The sequence below is a fragment of the Zingiber officinale genome, chromosome 2B (genome assembly GCF_018446385.1).
Source record: "Zingiber officinale cultivar Zhangliang chromosome 2B, Zo_v1.1, whole genome shotgun sequence".
NCBI classification, from domain to species: domain Eukaryota; kingdom Viridiplantae; phylum Streptophyta; class Magnoliopsida; order Zingiberales; family Zingiberaceae; genus Zingiber; species Zingiber officinale.
Window position 1 is genome coordinate 19680771 of NC_055989.1, and position 20802 is coordinate 19701572.

The window sequence follows — 20802 nt, forward strand, 5'->3', positions numbered from 1 at the left end:
TTATTGTGTGATGGTTGTCATTACTTCCTCGATAAAGTTTCAAACGACATAGGCGCATCTCAGGGCTATAATATAATGGTAGAACATTCAAGTTATCATTTATATATTCACGATTCAATTTTTAATTATGATGTATCTAGTTTGATTTAGCTATGACAAATTTATAAAAAAATTTCCTCCAAAGTGAGTACACAACCAAAGACTGCTAGCCTTCTTGCCCACCCGGTGGACGTGCGATATTCCGCACCGCATATACAAGTTCAAAAGGAAGAGACATCACGCAGAAGTTCACCATCCACTAAGTATAATGGAGGGATGAACCACACTGGTCTTTAATATCATTTCTAAAACTGATTGCTAACCTTTCGTCTATTCTTTCATAACATTTTGGTATTTAAGTTTAAAACTCCTCATAAAGACAAACTTAGAGCATTACTGATTTCCATTTCAGAAAAAAATATATGAAATCACATGTTAAAAAAAAAATCAAATGCAAGAGTTGGATTTGAATACTTGGCTGTCATTATCTTTGAAGCCACCATAAAATTAGCAGCCTCTGTATAATGAATTCCGTCCCAACTAATATACTCAGGATCCAATGGCGCAGACTTGGCTTTCAGGATGCCCACAACCAATGTCATTGTTGTAGTTGTATGGAGGTCCACCATGGCAACAACTAGTGGCGGATCTAGGGAGAGCGGGAGTGTGCTTGAGCACCCCCTTATTCCCGGAAAAGTCCACCAGTATGTTGTAGTCCGAGGGGCAGCGAGAAGGAAGACAAGCTCCAGCTTCCTTCTTTGAGCACCCTCTTCTTTTTTTGTCTGGATCCATCACTGGCCACAGCACGCCATGAATGCAGTCTCAAAGCCTGCAAAGTAAATGAAGGCAGAATCGTGGATGATCCTGTCCGAAAGCTGAGTCGGACGAAGGCTGGTCGCGACGGCCTGGTTGTTGACGGAAAGTCGTGGGTGATTTGGCTCCCACGGGCGGCTGACGATGCTGCAGGATCCTGCACACACTCAGACGATCTCCCTCCTCACATTAGAGACCAGAACCCAGGGAAAAAGTCCCCGGATCAGGCCCTCCGACGCTCAAGTCAGGTCCTTTTTCCCCAGAAAAAGCAGAGAGCCGAAAAAAAATGACTGAAAATGAAAAGTTGTGGAAAAAGTGACGAGAGAGCGTACCCGCGTACGAGGAATCCCCTCCTTTTTATGCACCCGCCTTGCTTCCAGAACCTGCAACCCTGTCAGAAAACGTTAGACGCTGGGCTTTGTCGTATATCCCGGACACCTGTCGTGCTGCTATTGGTCGTGAAGGCATCTTCTTGTTTAGGAACCTCCGCCTTTACACATGGGTTTTGTTTTGTAGCGAAGGACATCTGTTAGGCTACTATTGGTTATGAGGGCATCTTTTCGTTTAGGAACCTCCGCCTTCGCACATCTCACTGGTATGTAATGATTACCCTTGACGGACAATTGTGATCCTCCGACTCCTGCACAGCTTAGCTCATCATATTTATCGTGGTCTGCATCTACCTCACACCCCTCGACCAGATCCCGCCTCTAAGCGTTACTTGTCAGTCGGGCTAACCCTGAACAGCCTTGTCGATCACGGTCTGTACTCTGTACCCTGTATTTCCTGGCGCTCGACCATAAGCCTGTAGATCGGGCTGTCTTTACACAGCTTTGCCGCTTCCGACCTGTGATTTGTGACTTGCACTTCCAGGCCTTCGAATCGCAGGCCTGTAGATCGAGCTGCCTCTACCCAGCTCTGTCGATCCCGACCCATGAGTATTTGCTGGCCCTCGACCGTAAGCCTGTAGATCGAGATGTCTTTACACAGCTCTGATGCTTCCGATCTGTGATTTGTGATTTGCACTTCCGGGCCTTCGAATCGCAGGCCTGTAGATCGAGCTGCCTCTACCCAGCTCTGCCGATCCCGACCCGTGAGTATTTGCTGGCCCTCGACCGTAAGCCTGTAGATCGGGCTGTCTTTACACAGCTCTGACGCTTCCGATCTGTGATTTGTGACTTGCACTTCCGGGCCTTCGAATCGCAGGCCTGTAGATAGAGCTGCCTCTACCCAGCTCTGCCGATCCCGACCTGTGCCCGGTGTTCCGCCCGTCGTCTCCCTTTGTCTTTCAACTACTTTGCCCCCTTGATCGACAAGTTTGCCTGACCTCTGACTACCCCATATGCTTACCTCTGACTGCCTAGTCAGCTTGACTATTGACTGCCGAGTCACCTTGATTATTGACTGCCAAGTCACCTTGACTATTGACCGTTACGTTCTCTTGACTTTTGACCGCTATATGGTCTTGACCCTTCTCACCCTTTCCTCTTGGGCCCCTCCATTACCAACCGTATCACTGGAGGTTGCACGGATAGGTCTGCATAAACTTATATAAATGTCTCCTCGGAAGATCAAGTGAATCAGCTTCATATGATGATTCAAGCAACACAGCAGTACAATTTCAGAAAAGGCATCATAATTTGATTGTGGCATGACATCATTTGATTGAAGCGTCACGATTCAATTTTGCTGCTACACATTGACTCAATAGGACGGTGGCATAGTTTGATTATACTAGGTATCAATATATGTAGTTGATACAATTCAATTATAGTATGTCTCTCAGTTTGGTTTTGGTTTTGGTTTAGGTGTAAGTATTGATTGATTTTGTTGTATACTCGTTGTTTAGTAGGTATGGCAGTTTAGTATATGGGTGAGTAAAATATTGACTAAACCGAAATAATTAACTGAACTGACAAAATTTGAAAATTCAATCTGATTAATTTGAAAATTTAAATTTTTAAAAAATAAAATAACAATTTATCCGGTTCAATCTCAGTTTTAAAATTCCAAATTTGATTAAACCGATTAAACTATCATGTTACGAGCAATCAATTGTTGTACCTAAACCGGTGTTATAGGCTCAATATATCAAATAGGTAAGCTCGACTGATTGACTCAATTGTACAATAGTAGTTGACTATTAAGAAAAATTCAGTTAATTTGATAATCGACTGAATTAATCAATTTTTTCAATTTTAATGACAAAATTTTATCGATTCGATTTATCAAAAAAAAAAATGTTCGGTTAGTTTGGTTTTGATTTATTTGGTTCGATCAATTTAATTTTTAATCGAATTCTTAGTCCTAGTTTAGTAAGGAGGAATGACTACAATACAACATTAGTGTCATTATTTAGTTGCTAGTTTAGTAAGGAGGAATGACTACAATACAACATTAGTGTCATTATTTAGTTGCCCTGTCATTGTTTGATTTTATCATATATTTGACTTTGGAAGTGTTATAGTTTGGATATAATATGTTCAACAATTTGGTCATAGTAAATGCTACAGCTTAGTTATAGTAGGTGTGTCACGCTTTGGTTGAGATGACAGGTTTTATTTTGTTGCCTATTATGCCACAGTTTGGTTATAGAGTGTTAAAGTTGGACTATAGCAAGTGCAACAAATCTATTATGTAAGGTGATGGGGTGATGAGGAGTTCATCCGGCGGAGGGTCACGATTACGATATAAGTCAAAGTTAAGGTTGGCCAATGCCCCTATATCCTCGGTCGTTCAGGTAGGCCACTGTCCCGACTAAGATAAAGAAGATCCGATCCAACATCAGTACAGCCAGGGAATACACCGAACATCCGGCGCTCAAAAAAGCAAGTACCAAGTATCTGCAAAGGCACACCGAGCAGCAACCCCATTCAGCTTTACATCAATCCTCGAAAGTAGCGGAGTGGAGTGACGATCGAGCATACTACATTCAGATATATCGATATTACGACCAAACAATTTCCCGGCTCAACCAGGGAGCAGATCCAGCGGCCAAGCACTAATCCCGTTCAGCGTAACAAAGGATAGTGGAAAGCCGGCCGAGCGTCTATCCCGCTCTACCCAGGGGCAAACAGTGTTCGAACAAGAAGAAGGTCGGTCGAGCGGCTCTTTCGCTCGGCCCAATAACAGACAAAAGAAGTATCTGTCGGTATCATTTTGGGAACCAGTGTCGCCGATAGACGGCATGGTTGGCGGCATGGTCAGGCAGAGGATCGTACGTCGGAAGCTTCTACTGTCACGTCAGAAATATGCTCGGCTCATTAAGGTATTGTGTCAGAGACATTTTCCTGACATATCTTTTTATGGAAATTGTGGAGAAGCACGCACGCCTTAGGAAGCATGCACACACGCTACAGGAGCCTTATATAAAGGAGGGTCCAAGCTTCAGCGGAGGTATGCGATAATCCATTATTGCTGCTACTGTTCACTACTTTACTTTACTTCCACACATCGCTGGTAACTGACTTGAGCGTCGGAGGGTCAACACCGGGAACCCCTTCCCTGGCTCGGCACTGACGTAGTTGTGGTTGCAGGGCCGCGCGGAGTCAACACACGATCAGCAGGAGCGCCAAGTCCCCAGCTTCCATCACCTCGACTATCGGACAAGATCATATTTGGCGCCGTCTGTGGGAATGCAACTTGCATCCGAGCCGAGAGGATGGAAGACGTTGGACGACTTCACACAGTGGTGCTCACCCAAGAAGAGCTCGACCTGCTTGTGCAAACCCGAGCATAGAAAATAGTCGAGAAGCAACAAGAAAAGGCACTAGCCGATCTGCAAACGCAGCAAGCAATGTCCGTAACAGGAGGCCGAGCAGCACAGGAGGACCGCCCGTAGCAACTCTCTATCTGGGGGCAGAATAGATTGTCAACCGGCACACATGGAGAGGCGCCACCCGTGCCCATACCTTTTCATTGGGCACTGTTCCAAACACCCTCGAAGATAGCCCAAGCCAACCAAGAGCGGAGATCTTCTTCGGACGAAGCGCCCGTTCGGGACGCACAGAAGGGCAAGGCGCCTCGAGGCAACGCATCTCCCAAGCAAATCAACCGCCAGTTCTCCGAAGACATATTGCGAGATCCTCTCCTTAGGCACTACACCCCACTGGTGATCGGGTCCTATAACGGGTCGACCGATCTAGATGATCATCTGGATATGTTCGATAATGAAGCCACACTCCACCAGTTCATGGACGAAGTGAAATGCCAAGTCTTCCTCACCACATTTTCTGGCTCAGCGCAACGTTGGTTCAGAAGGCTTCCGGATGGCTCAGTACGCAGTTTCAAGGATTTCCGAACGGCTTTCCTGCACCACTTTGCCAACAGTCGACACTACCAAAAGAAAAGCATCAGCCTTTTTTCCTTGAAGCAAGGATCCAAGGAGACGCTCAGAGCCTACATTCAACGTTTCAATCAGATAGCTATGGATATCCCTTCAGTCTCATCTGAGACCATGATGAATGTCTTCACACAGGGACTCATAGAGGGGGACTTCTTCCGATTGCTCATCAGGAAGCCGTCCCGGGACTACCACTACATGCTCAAGAAAGCCAACGAGTACATCAATGTGGAGGAAGCCCAAGCGGCCAGAAGAAAGGAGGCGTCGACCGAGCCCTTTGTCCCGACCGAGCGTCCACCATCAGGCAACCATCAACCGCCTAGGGGGCCAAGGGCTGAAGGAGCGTGACCGCACTCAGAAACCAGAGCGCACGCCATCCAGTATGTGGCATCCGGATGACCAAAGGCGTCAAAAGGAAAGATATAGACACATATGTTCTGCTTTTTCCACTAGTCGGCATCGCACAATACACGTGACTGTCGCGGCCTAACGTCGATCACCAGCCGATCGACTCCCAGAGGGTACCGCCGCCGAACCCCCTCTCCCGATCGACGGCATAGATACCAGTCCACCGGTCGTCAAGGAGACGCAAGAAGGTCGTCAGAACGGTACCAACACCAACAACAAAATGAGAGTTTCAATCCTTCCCGAAGCTCAAACGATCAGAATCAACCTTCCGCTCGGGAGGAAGAAAACAGAAGCAATACCGCCCGAGGAGAAATAAGCGTCATTTTCGGCGAACCGACTAACTGCAACTCCAATCGAGCCCGGAAGTCGTACACACGACGACTGGAGATCCATGCAGTAGGATGCAGCCGGGAGAAGGCGAGCGGGCCCGAGATCAACTTCGGACCCCGTGACTTAGAGGGAGTCGAGATCCCTCACGACGACGCCTTGATCATCCGAGCGATGATCGCTAATTATACCATTCATCGTATCTTTGTTTACATAGAAAGTTCAAGGAAATAATTTTCAAGAAAGCGTTTGATCAGCTGCAGATTGATCAGGACGGGCTGCTACCTATGACGACCCCGCTGTACGGATTCATCGGCAATGAAGTTTTGCTAATCGGCCAAACAAGATTGGTCATTTCACTAGGAGAGGAGCCGCTCAGGAGGACTAGGACCACGAACTTCATTGTGATGGGCGCCCCTCATCTTACAGGGTCATCCTAGGGCGACCGGCCCTCAACGAGTTCAGGTCAGTAGTCTCTATCTGCTGCCAAAAAATTAAGTTCCTGGTAGATGACCAGATTGGAGAAGTCAAGGGCGACCAACTTGCCGCTCGACGTTGCTACGTCGAGATGATCAAGACCGAGGCCAAAGCCGCTCGGAAGAATCCGCGACTCGAGGTAAACACCATTACTGAAAAACCTCCTGCCCTCGTGTACGAAGAAAAAAAGGAAGTTCAGATCCATCCTTGCCGAACGGAGGCCACTACTTTCGTGGTTGCCGACTTAGAGGCCAAGTAGAAGACAGAATTGGTCGCTTGTCTCCAGCGGAACCATGACGTGTTTGCATGGTCAACGTATGAGCTGCACGACATCTCCCCAAGCGTAGCTCAGCATGAGCTACATGTCCGACTGGACGCTCGTCCGATAAAGCAACGCACAAGGGATTTCAGCGCCGAGCAAAACCTGATCATCCAGGTGGAGGTAGAAAAGTTGTTGCAAGCCGGACACGTGAGGGAAGTTCAATTTGCAAGCTGGCTCGCCAACGTCATCCTCGTCTCCAAATCGGGCAACAAATGGCGAGTCTGCATCAACTTCCGTGACTTGAACAAGGCATGCCCGAAGGATTTCTTCTCGTTACCTTGGATCGACCAGATGGTGGACTCCACTACGGGATGTGAGTTGATCTGCATGCTAGATGCCTACTAGGGTTATCATCAAGTGTCGCTCGCCCGCGAAGATCAAGAAAAGGTCAGCTTCATTACGACCGACAGTACGTACTGCTACAATGTCATGTCATTCAGACTCAAGAATGTCGAAGCCACTTATCAAAGATTGATGAACAAAGTGTTCCAACGGTAGATCGACCGTAACATGGAGGTATACGTAAATGATATCCTGATAAAATCCCTCCGAGTGGCTGACCTATGTGCAGATATTAAGGAGGATAAAGCTAAACTCAAGCAAGTGTCTGTTCGACGCAAAGAGTGGGTGCTTCCTCGGCTACATAGTAACCGAGCGGGGCATCGAAGCGAACCCAATCAAGTGAAAGAATTGCAAGACATGCCCCCGTCCCGCAACTTAAAGGAAGCTCAGTGATTGACCGGTCGGATCACGGTGCTATCCAGATTCATCTCCAAGTCATCCGATCGGAGCTGACCATTCTTCAAAATACTGCGTCGGGCGATAAAATTTCAATGGGACGAGGAGTACAACAAGGCATTCGAAGAGCTCAAAGAATACCTCAACTCCCTGCTTGTCCTAGCCAAGCCATATGTCGGCGAGCCGCTCCGAATCTACTTGTCATCTACAGAGCATGCGGTCGGTTCAGCATTAGTTAGGTAGAGCAATGAGGAATAACCATTGTACTTTTTAAGCCACATATTAAAAGATGTTAAGCCTCACTACACTGGTCTTAAGAAGCTAGCTTATGCTTTAGTGCTCATCGCTCAGAGACTTCGCCCATACTTCCTCGCTCACTCAATAATTGTGATGACCAATAGTCTCTTGGGAAGAGTCCTTCTCAATCCCGAGGTGTCTGGACGACTGATCAAATCGACAACGAAGCTCAGCGAGTTCGACATCCAGTATCAACCCCGAACTGCCATCAAAGCACAGTCCTTGGTGGATTTCATCACCGAGGTACAGAACCCAGAGCCAGAAGCCGTTTGGAGGATATATGTGGATGATTCGTTCACTCGACAGGGGAGTAGCATCGGCATACTACTCATCCCCCGCAAGAAAATTGGATGCAGTTGCCGTTCGACTAGACTACAGGGCCACCAACAACGAAGCCGAGTACGAGGTGCTAATAGCCGGCTTACAAGCCGCTCGGCACGTTAGAGCAGTCAGAGTCTTGATCCATTTGGATTTTTAGTTGGCCGCTCAGCAACTGTCCAAAGCGTTCGAGATAAGCAACATCCAACTCAAGCTCTACATAGAGGCCTTTGAAAAGTTAAAGTCCAACTTTCGAGAGATTGTTATACAGAAGATCCCCCGATCGGAAAATCAGGCTGCAGATGAATTGGCCAAGTTAGCTAGTTCATTGTCGCCGATCATTATAGGTCAGTCGATTGAGCAAGTATCGCTGGTGGGCCACATCAATCGTATGGAGGGAATCACCTTTCCAAGCGACTGGAGGACGAGCTTAACAGAATTCTTGCGTTCAGGGAGTATGCTTATCGATCCGGAGGATGCTCGCCTGATAAAGAAGAGAGTCGGTCGATTCACCCTGATCGGCGACCAGCTCTATAAGAAGGCCTTCGCCCGACCCCTACTCAAATGCGTCGGACCAGAAGACGTCAATTATATCTTGAAGGAGGTACACCAAGGCGCTTGCGGGGGTCGCCCGAGCAGCCACGCGTTTGCTCGAAAAATACTTCTGGCTGGATACTTCTGGTAGATCCTCAAGGAGGGCGCCGCTCGGAAGATGGGCACCTGCTTATCTTGCCAGAAATACCACAGCATGCCACCGACCGACCGAGGAAATGAAAGCGCCCACGGTATCATGCCCGTTCAACCAATGGGGCATGGATATCGTGGGATCTTTCCCTATGCAACTGATTAGCGAAAGTTCTTGCTCGTCGGGGTGGACTACTTCTCCAAATGGGTCGAAGACGAGCCCCTAGCCAAGATAACTGAGCAGATGGTCATGAAGTTCGTATGACAGAACATCATCTGCCGGTTCGACATCCCTCGTCGGTTTGTCTCAGATAATGGAAGATAATTCGTCGGTCAGAGGCTCAGGGAGTTGTGCGAAGGATATGGTATCCAGTAGGCCTTCACTTCCGTGGCCTATCCGCAGAGTAATGGGCAAGCAGAAGTCACCAATCGGGAAATCCTCCGAGTCTTGCGTGCTCGGCTCAACCACATAGGAGGCAGCTGGGTCGACGAACTCCCAGCATGCTATGGGCTCTCCGCACGACTCCGAAAGAGGCGGCCAGCGTAACTCCATTTCAGTTGGTATACGACGGCGAAGCAGTCATCCCAGTGGAGGTGGGAGTAGAATCCGATCGGGTGCAACACTACGACGAAGGGAATGCATAACGGAGGCAAATGGAGCTCAACTTGGTGGATGAGACACGAGCAAAAGTCGCCATTCGGCTAACAACCTACCGACAATATATGAGGCAGAATTATAATCGACGGGTGATCCCAAGATCTTTCTAGGTCGGTGACCTAGTCTAGAAGAAGGTGAAGTCGGTCGACGATAATGCCAAGCTTGAGGCACCATGGGCGGGACCATTCAAGGTCGTGCAGAAGTTCCGTTCGGGTGCCTATTATCTGGAGGATGAGACGGGAAGACAGCTCGAACGACCATGGAGCGCAAACCATTGTTGACGTTCCGCAAATGTACGGAAATGTCGTAAGTAATAATAAAAGATATCGTATCCACAGGGACTGGAATAACCACTAAAGAGTGCTCAACGCGAATTAGCTAAACAACTATCAATTGATTTTTAGAAACTAAATGCAACTAATGAAAAGCAAACATAGAAATAAAAGAAATAGAAACAAGAATAAGAGCTATGATAAAGGTATGTTCTAGGAGTTTCGATTTCTTTGTAAGATTATTCAATGTAAATGATCTACCAAATCTTATTTCTCAATTGTCCATCATTTGTAGGAGCTTGTCGGCTCTCTCTTGCAATAGACAACCGGCCTAAGACTGAAATATATACCTAAATATGATCAATTAGGAATGAATCTATGTTGTCCTTACATGGGCTTGCCTTTCACGTGCATCCCTCAGATAATCAACATAAGAATTCATCGTTCCTCAACCGCATCAAGATATAAGATATGAACACATACAATCTATCCTACCCCCTTGAATAACCCTATTTCACCCTCAAGATCATTTCTCAAACGTCCTTACACAGGCTTGTTCCTGTCACGAACGTCCCTCGGAAAATCGAATGAGAAATAATCTCTACAAGATCCACCAGGTATTCAAACATTCAATCAAGAATGGGCATTAGGTCCGAATCACAACAATCCACACAAGATCAAAGAGATACAAAACAGGATAAAATCATTAAAATAGGAAATTGACAAATCCACAAGAGTTTTACATCAAATCTTCATTACAAATACTCCCTCCATCCTAGAACAAGAGATCTAATCCATAGAACAAGGAAAGAAATCCGAAAACAAGAAGATTACAAGCATCTTGATCCCCAAATCCAAGAAAGAAAGGGAAGAAAGGCTTATCTACGATGAAGAACGGTCTTTGGATCCAATCCTTGCTTCCGGAGTCGAAACGATGAAGATCTGCCCTCGAATCGTCGGAAAATCCCTCCAAGAAGGTGGAGGAAAGCCCAAATCTTGATTTCTCCCAAAGGGGAAGAAGATCCCCTTTCAAATCTTGAAGAAAGCTTTATATAGAGGAGGGGTTTGGGCGCCATATGGCCCCGAGATACGGCCGTGTGAAGCTCACATGGCCTGTGTTACTCCCTTCTCTGCCTGTCTCACACGGCCGTGTGTGAGACATGACCATGGCCTGCTCTGCCACTGCTCCCCTTGCACGGTCGTGTAGATCTACACGGCCTGCACTGCCTCCGGCTCTGGAGCTCCTGCACGGTCGTGTGGTGCATACGACCAGGGTGTTCTTGGCCTCTGGAAATGTTACATGGTCATGTATATCTACACGGTCGTGCACTGCTTCAGCTCTGGAGTGCTTGCAAGGCCGTGTGGTGCACACGGCCTGACTCCTATTGGCTTCAAAACTTGGCACGGCCGTGTGATGCTCACACGACCATGGCCACTTCCTCCTTTGCTGTAGCCACACGGGTGGTGATCTTCACACGGCCTGGACAACCCCCCATGGCAAGGTCGTGTGACACTTAAGGATGGTGCCTTCCTCCTTTGTAATTTTTGCCTCGGACATCATTTCTTCTCTAAAATTGATTCCTGTGTACAAAAAATACACAAAAGCATATCTCCGAACAAAAAGAGTAAATATGCTAAAAGCAAAGCTGGAAGTACGAAAATGTATAGATAAAGCATGTACAAAGTATGTGAATCTGTGTCAAAACATGCTAAACAAGAGTATACAATCTACGTACATCAACCATCTCCAACCCTATCGAGCCAGATGAGAGGTGTGCAAGTGTAGAAGTGTATTTATACATTTTTGTACGTTCTCTCTGAATGCATGGTCAAAATAAAAGGTTTCTAAGCTATATGCCGAACGACACATCAAATCGTCGAGCGACGACGTTAAATGCGTATCCCCATCAACGGTCGAGCGGCGACCTTAAACTCTCGTCTCCATCAACGGTCGAGTGACGACCTTAAATTCTCGTTTCCACGAACGATCGAGCAGCGACCTTAAACTCGAGTCTTCACCAAATCGTCGAGCGGCGACGTTAAATGCGTGTCTCCACCAACGGTTGAGTGATGACATTAAACCCGAGTCTTCACCAAATCGTCGAGCAGCAACGTTAAACGCATGTCTCCACCAACGTTCGAGCGGTGACCTTAAACCCGAGTCTTCACCAAATCGTCGAGCGGCGACGTTAAACGCATGTCTTCACCAACAGTCAAGCGGCGACCTTCAACCCGAGCTTGCTCTTATGGTTAAGCAGCTAGATGCAGGTACGAGATCATGGGCATTTACAGTCAAAGGAAAAAAAACGTTGTGAAGGGAAATGTTTCGTCGAACAGGCGCACATATATTAAGACCTCAAAATTTCCAAAATTACAGTTATAAGCTAAAGATAAGAGCTTCGTCGAACGGGCGAGCTTACATTAAGACTTTAAAAATTTTCAGCGCCCAACCTCACTCAAGGTAATCCGGAGCGTCGTCGGGTAGTGACTCGGTCATCTTATCCCGACTGATAACGTTGTCCTTCAAAGTCACGGGAAGGTGGTCGCCTGCCTTGAGCTGGTTGATCATCTCGTCTATTACGAGGTTACAGAGCCGAAGATAACGGATGATGACTTTATCATTGAATGCGTCCGAGCAGATGTAGTTCTGTTTCATTGTTGCGAATCGACTCAGCTCGACGTCCTGATAAATTTTCAACACCGCTCGGGAGCCCTCTAGCTTAGTCTTCACCTTCCCTAGCTCATCCTGGGCCAGCTTCAGTGCTACGTCCTTATCGAAGAGTTGGCCCTAGAGCTCAGTTTCCCACGCAGAGCAGCACGCTCGCTCGGTCACCGTGAAATCTTCAGCCTCCCTGAGCTTGTGGGCGAGGTCTCGAGCCTCCTTGTTCTTCAGCACCAGGTCCTCGATGACTCGGTTCTTCCTAGTGGTGGTCGACTCGACCTTTTTGTCAAAGGTGCTGACCTGCTTGTTGAGTCGGCCCAACATCTCCTCCTGGCTAGAGGTTTTAGCTCGTTCAGCCTCAAGGAGCTTGGTCGTCTTCTCCAGGTCGGCGTCGGGTTGGCTGCTTGAGGCTCTCAGCTTCTTTAGCTCGTCCTCCAAATATGCGAGCTTGTGGCATATGGCTAGACTCTCCACCCAATACTACAAGCAGTGAAAGGGATTAAACTCGATCGGAGGAAAGATAATACAATAAGGGCTTACCCCAGTTGTCATTTGGGTATGGTTATTAGCGAGCACACCCGGGGGCATCGCCGCCACTCAGGCTCGGGCTTCTTCCCAGACTTGGGCGAGCGGACCCCAGATGATGATTTGATGCTCAGGAGTGCGCGACTGGGGGATCGGCTCACTGTACTCCTCCATTGGCAAATGGAGAATCGCCTTGATTGATCGTCGGCCGCCCAGGGCCGAGTGGGTCGAGGCTTCTGGAGTGATCGGCCGAGACGCAGATGCCGGGAGGATGGCCGATCGCAGAACCCTCGATGGCTGCGAGGATGACAGCTGGAGGCCAGTCCCTCTACTGCAATAGGCTCCTATGGCAGCTCGGTCACCGAAGGAGTCCGGTCGGAAGATATCTCGGGCGTGGTCTCAGGAACTGCGGGGGGATTCGAAGTTCCAACCTCGATCCTTTCGGCGGATCCCACCGCCAAAACAGCGGAGCGCGAAGATTCTGCTTGGCGCCTCTTGCGCCTTAACAGCGGCTCACCAGAAGAGCCTGAACTCTCTGCTCGGGCGACAGGCACCCATTCGGATGGTTGCCTCGAGCCGCTAGCAACTTCAACACTAGGTGCTCGGTTAGCTGCCCCTCCACTCGCCGAGGCGGGAGTCACTGAGCTCTCATCTTGAGAGCCGACCGGCTGTAGGCCGCGGCTCGCCAATTCTTCAATAGCAACCGCCTCGATCGCGGTGCCCTGAAGCTTCGCAAAGTCGGTCATCCGAGCACGCAACATCATTTCGGCTGCAAAAGAAGTAGAAAAATCAGTTAGAATCAAACGAAAAAATGTACATGTAACCTCTTACCTAAGCTGGTCGGGAGCCCAGTGCGGATCGGACTCAGGCCAAAGATGTACAGCACACCCTCAAGTAGTAACTTGTGGATGTCATACTTCTGGCCGGCCAACATGGATGCAGCATGAAGGTAGTCCGAGCGGCTCTTATACTTCTTCAGATCGGGTTGAGGTGGAAAGCCGACTTGCCAGTGGGTCCGGAAGCTTGGCCGCTCAGGAACACGCATAAAAAAAAAGTATTCCTTCCAATGTTTATTGGAAGTAGGCATTTTGTCAAAGAAAATCAATTCAACTCAAGACTGAAATAGATAAGTCCCCAGTTCGGATTGTTTGGGATAGTAGAAATAGTGGAAAACTTGAGGAGTCAAAGAGATGTCGTGCAGCCGAAACAACACGATGACACCGCACAGAAGGCGAAAGGAGTTCGACACGAGTTACAGAAGGGGAATGCGGAAATAATTATAGACCTCAACAACGAAAGGATGAATAGGGAAGCAGAGACCGACCACAAAATGATTCTTGAATAAACAAATGGTGTCGGTCGGCGGGTCATTTGGCCGATCGGAAGAAGAAGCCAAAACGAGCTCGTGATCGGGGGAATCTCAAAAGCGTTCTTGAGGCTCTCAGCGTCGTCCTCATCGAACTTGGTCTCTATGGTGGTGTACCATAACCCAAGAGCGACATTCGACTATGGCGGGGAGCTCGCCATTGTCAAAACAGACATAGAAGTTCGAAGAAAAGAAGGGCAAATGAAAAGCGCACGCATCTGGAAGACCGGGAGCGAAAAGTAGGGCTGTAAATGAACCAAGCGTTCGTGAACAAGGTTGGTGTTCGACTTGGTAAGAACTTGTTTATGTTTGTTCAATATACATAAGATTAATTAAACAAACAAGCTTGAACAGCTCGTTAAGCTAAACAAACAAGCTTGAACACATATGTGTTCAGCTCGTTAACGTTCGTAAATAACGTTCGTGAACAACATTCGTGAACAATGTTCGTGAACAACATTCGTAAACAATGTTCACGAATCATATTTATTAATAAAACTCTTTTCAATATGCTAAATAAATAATAAAATAAAATAAATAAATAAATTTAAATTATCAATCTTAATAACTAATCAAACAATTAAAAGTTTCAAACAATCAAACAAGTTTGAATTGAGAGATTGATAACATCTAAACGAACCAAGCTCAAGCCAAGCTTGAACCAAGCTCAAGCAAAGCTTGAATTGAGAGCTTGATAACATCTAAACGAACCAAGCTCAAGCCAAGCTTCAAACAAGCTCAAGCTCATAAAAAATAAATCAAGCCAAGCTTGAACACTCATTTCAAAATCTTGGTTCTTTTTAAGCTCGGCTCGGCTCGGTTATCTTATCAAACAAGCGTGAACACCCCAAAGCTCAGCTCGGCTTGGCTCGATTACAGCCCTAGCGAAAAGGAAGGCCAAGGATCGAAGATGAACAAGAAAGGAAGGAAAGCTTACTGGAAAAGAAGAAGTCGCCAAGAGGGGGCACAGAAAGTCACCGGAAGGTCGCATAGGAACAAGTCACTGACAACTCTTGAGGAAGACACGAATGTGGAGGAGAAGCCAGCACCGTAAGGTTATAAACCTGTGGCTCGGTCAATAGACACCGTACGATCTAGGGCGCCGGATTCGATGACAAGATCGAGCCGTTGATTTTGAACTGCCAAAGCATCAAATCGTCATCCGCCGCATCAAGCATGCGACAAGCGGGGGCGCTACGCGTAGCGCTTTACCATAGGTTTGCATTTAATGAAGGTATGGGAAAGCGCTCGACCTTAATGCACCAAGATCCGCGCGATTCCCGAGACATTTGGATGACATCATCCCCAACAGCATTCGTCCACAGAAACCAGGAAAAATTCGTTCCAAGTCCAAATGCTCATCTTGCCGATCGGCCCAAAGGGTCAGACCTACGGTCGGTCGACAGTCTTCAGTAGACCGGTCGGCAAGGAGCGGTCACACAGTTGGCCGAATTTAGGGGAGGATCTACATCCGAGCGGAAGAACCGTTTCAGAGACAAATTATCCAGTCAGTCGGACTTGCAGCCTCCTTCGACTAGTCTTGAAGGAGAGGCAGTTGATGCGGTGATGAGGGGCCTACCCCGCGGAGGCTCGCAGCCACAGTGTAGGTTAAAGTCAAGGTTGGTCAACGCCCCTATATCCTCGGCCGTTCGGGCAGGCCACTCGCTTGACTAGGATAAAGAAGACCCGATCCAACATTAGTAGCCCGGGAACACACCGAACATCCTACGCTCAAAAAAGCAAGTACCAAGTATCCGCAAAGGCGCGCTGAGCGGCAACCCCGTTCGGCCTTACATCAATCCTCGAAAGCAGCGGAGCAGAGTGACGACCAAGCAGACTACATTCAAACACATTGATATTACGGCCAAGCAGCTTCCTGGCTCGGTCAAGGAGCAAATCCGGCGGCCAGGCACTAATCCCGTTCGGCACATCAGCGTAACAAAGGATAGTGGAAAGCCAGCCGAGCATCTATCCCGCTCAGCCCAGGGGTAGACAGTGTTCGGACAAGAGGAATGTCGGCCAAGCGGCTCTTCCGCTCGGCCCAATAACATACAAAAGGAGTATCTGTTGGCATCCTTTTGGGAACTAGTGCCACCGACAGACGGCATGGTCGGCGGCATGATCAGGCAGAGGATCGTACGACGGAAGTTTCTACTGTCACGTCAGAAATATGCTCGACTCATTAAAGTATTGTGTCAGAGACACTTTCCTGACATATCTTTTCATGGAAATCACGGAGAAGCACGCATGCCTTGGGAAGCGTGCATACACACTGCAGGAGCCTTATATAAAGGGGGTCCAAGCTTCAACAGAGGTATGCGATAATCCACTGTTGCTACTACTGTTCGCTACTTTGCTTTGCTTCCACACATCGCCGGTGACTGACTTGAGCGTTAGAGGGCTAACGCTGAGGACCTCTTCTCTGGCTCGGCACTGACGTAGCTGTGGTTGCAGGACCGCATGGAGTCAACATACGGTCGACTGAAGTACTACATCCCTAGTTTTCATCGTCACGACTATCGGACAGGATCAAAAGATGTATCGATTTGGCTTTGTTATATATTAATAAAGTAGAATGGTGTCATGATTTAGTTTTACGTAGTGTTATGATTAAGTAAATAAAACTAAATTGCTTTGATATTAGTGTTGCATGTGCAATTACATGGAAGCCCAGTTCGGTAAAGGTAGCTTTCATGTAATTTTTTTTTGAACGAACTTAGAGCATTTTCAATAGAAGATATTTAGAGAGGATGTTTATCTTAATATCATCCCTTTCAAATATCTTCTATTATGGAAAATATTTAAGAGATGATTCGAAATCATCGGGTATAAATTTATGCTTAATGATTTTCTCTTGTGGGACCACTAAAATGATGGGCTGCCGTTATTTTTATTTTTTTGTTTTATTTTTTTTAATATAATTAAATATGGTGTGGCCCACCAAAATGGTGGGCTGCCATTGCTTTTATTTTTTTTTTAAATTTAATTAAATTGAGAAAATAAAAAAATGAAAAATAAATGAAACGTTTTTAAAAATAAACATTAGAAAGAAACGTTCATTTTTTCGAACGTTAGGTAATATTCAATTTCTCCCTATATATACATCCTTTCTTTCATTTATTTTCATCATTTCTATATCCATTGTCTATAAAAAATTTAGAGAGAAATGGATAAAAATTTTAGTCATTATTTTAGAGATTTGTTCAACTCTCCAAATATCGACGAAAATTCTAGCGAAGAAAGTTCTCGAGTCCGTCTTAATTTCTTCAATCCTCAATTTCCATTTCTCACTCAACATCCACCAAATTTCCAACCTTTTCCATACCCACCACCATATTACAATAATTTCCAAAGTTATCCAAATTCATTAAGTGGTGACTCTCGAGCTCCGTTTTATACATATCCTCCAGAATATTGGCAAAGTAGTCAGTATTTCATGCAAGCCCCATCTCATGGAATTAATCCGCTTCAATCACCAGAGATTCAATCAAATGAATCGAGAAGAGCTAGTGTTGATGCAACTGACAGTGATAGAGGTACACCTTATTGAGTCCCCGATTCACAATTTGCTCCATTCTCATCTGAAATAGGGTCCGACGATATTATTCTCAATCAAGCACCAGAGATGGGCAACGAATCAGATGAAAATCATAGCAAGCGAACAGTATAGACAATAGCAGATGATAAGCTCCTTGCAACGACCTACATAATTATGAGTGAAGATTCAGTAGTTGGTAATGCCTAGAAGAGTAAGTCATTTTGGAAACGAGTTGTGGTATACTTCAATACCAATCGAGCTAAGGGAGCTAAAAAGAGAACTGCGAAGAAAGCAAAATCACATTGGGCTTCGTTGAAAAAGATCGTAAATAGATACAATGGAATCTACAATAAATGGTATAATGATCGACCAAGCGAATGGAGTGACGAGGATTTGATGGTGCGAGCTCATGAAGAGTACAAGAATACTTTTAAAACTACTTTCCAATATGAGCATGTGTGGAGAATCATAAAAGATAGTCCGATGTATGCTCCTCAATCCTCAGAGCGACGGGCTAAAAAAAAGCAAGAACATCAGAATCATCAGGTGCACATATTGACTCTTCTAATCCTAACACAACTGCTGATATAGATGATAGAGAAATTCGATCTCGTCCAATGGGACAGAAGGCAGCAAAGAGGAAAGGCAAAGAAAGAGTAGGCCTAATTGATGAATTGAATCAGGGTATGCAACAATCAATGACACATTTGGAAGAATATAATAACAATAAAAAAGTGGATCAACTCATCCAAGCACATTAACTCCTCGTAATGGACACACGAGGCATGACAGATGAACAACTTCAAAATCATCTAGCAATATGTGAACAACTGAAGAAAAAATTGAACATGTAGTTAATTTTTATGGTTTATTTTATCCGCTGCATGCTTATTTTATTAATTGTAGTTTATCGTTATGTATTTTATTAATTTAATATGGTTTGTATCCCTGTATTTCAATTTTAAATTTATAAAATATTTGTATTTGTATGAACTTAAATTTATATATCTTCTATTATATTTTTCTTAAAATTAAATATAAGTTAATTAAATGGTCGTGAACCCCATAAATATTTGGTTGGTTAGATATTTGATTGTGGAATTGAAGATATTTGAGAGTGAATATTTGATGGGTGAACCCCATAATATTTGATTAGTGGGATATTTCATTGTGAAAGTTGAGATATTTAAATAGTAGGATATTTAAAAAATGATGTGGAAGTGAGAGCCACAAATACTTGAGAGAAATATCCCTACTCATTGTGGATGCTCTTAGAATATTATTAATTAGTCAAGGACATTAACTTTCACATCTCCAATTGAGATATAGGTAGTGTTATAATTGTCCAAGCATGTGTACAAGAATCAAAGAGAACTCCTACATATAATCTTGGATTTAAATGTTATAAATTTAGTTCAACGTATCATCAACTATTCTCTTTCTAGATTCATAGAGTATCCATCAAATTCTTTGTGGAACTTAAAACATGAAGATAAGTAACTCACCGTATTCCCTGTAGTTAGCAATGAAATCATACTTAACCAGCTGGGCATTGAATTCCTTGGAAGCATTGTTGTAGGGAATTAGGCAACCATTTTCATCAAGACTACTGTCATCTTTTCGCGGCTGAGCTAGTTTTTGAGGTAAACATCCCAATGGCCCAGTGTTGTGTATACGAAAGTTTCTCCCCCCAATTTCGTAGATATTCTGAAATCAAGATCAACAAACGTTTATGATCAATCATCTTTTAACATGGATGTCGAATGTATCAGTAATTGTTGATACAAGAGCTTGCCTGAATAGCTCCTTATTTGCTCGACCATCTTGGGCTTCGAGAAAACGCACCTGCTAAGTCATTCTTCCCTATGTCAATAACATACAAACCGCTCTCAAAAGTTTCAGAATCGATCAATTGTGACAAAAAAAAAAGGCGAATACGCTGACCCCCAGCGCCCCTGTCAATCCGTCCCAAGGTCAACACGGAGGAAATAAATCACGGACGACTACTAGCCTTTGGAATAATGACTAACACATAAGGGAAGATATCTTCAGAATCGATCAAGCCCCTTGTTCCTGTGACACATATCAAAGGTACATTATGAACAAATCATAAAGTTGCGATTTTTTTTCCTGTGGCACCGAGAAGATTGGAACCTTGGCCAACGAGCTCCATGGATCGAGATTTGAAGCGGAGGAACTGCTGCACTTGAATCGCCGAGGAGAAGGGTACGTTGGGCGGAAGCGTGGAGGCGCCGGAGAAGGCGAAGTTAGCGCCGCCCCTAAAATCCGACCCTAGTGACTCCAAGTACGGGCTGAGGTAGCTGGCATTGATGCTCTCGCCTAGCGACACCGATCCATCCCCTTTTGCGTATTAAGAAAAACGATCATAGGGTTTGCAAGGGGGTCAGTCAGACTCACGGAGGAAATCGATGATAAGACGGCCATCGCAGAGGCGACCTAAGGAGTGGTGGAAGAATGCGGGGCCTACCGGCAGCGAGAGCTAGACGTCGAGGCCGACAGAAAAGGCACCTGTGTCGGAGTTGGAGTCTCCAAAGTTGAAGACCGCGCCATGCCCACCGACACAACCGGAGTCCACCGGCAGGGTCAGAAGCAGCAACACTAGCAGCGACGACACCAGGAAGCATCCGACGAAAGAGAGGCAGCAGCTCGTCATTGAAACCCTCTCTCTCTCGCTCTCCGACTCCGCCGTGACGCACACCGCCATTTTAACTCGTTCGCGGAGGTCGAGGCCCGGAGGTCACGTACGGTACACGTCCAATTTCTTTGTTTGAAACGGTAACGACGGTGATCCATCCTCAAATAGTGCAGTGATCTTGTGTCTCGCCTAGAGGTTCGAACACGTCACGTTTCCTTTTCTGGGACAATCGAACGTTCCCTTTTACCCGTCTTCAAATTTAAGAAAGTTGTTATACCCTTGTGATCATTGCCGGTTATCAGAATGTCATCCACATAAATAAGAAAAAATATCATATTTCCATCAATATATTTGTGAAAT

The 20802-nt window shown here is 46.0% G+C and overlaps 1 pseudogene; it reads right to left on the bottom strand.

Annotated features, from left to right (window-relative positions):
- Window positions 1–485: 485 nt before the first annotated feature.
- Window positions 486–20511, bottom strand: LOC122048188 (annotated as a pseudogene).
- Between the last annotated feature and the right edge of the window lie 291 nt (window positions 20512–20802).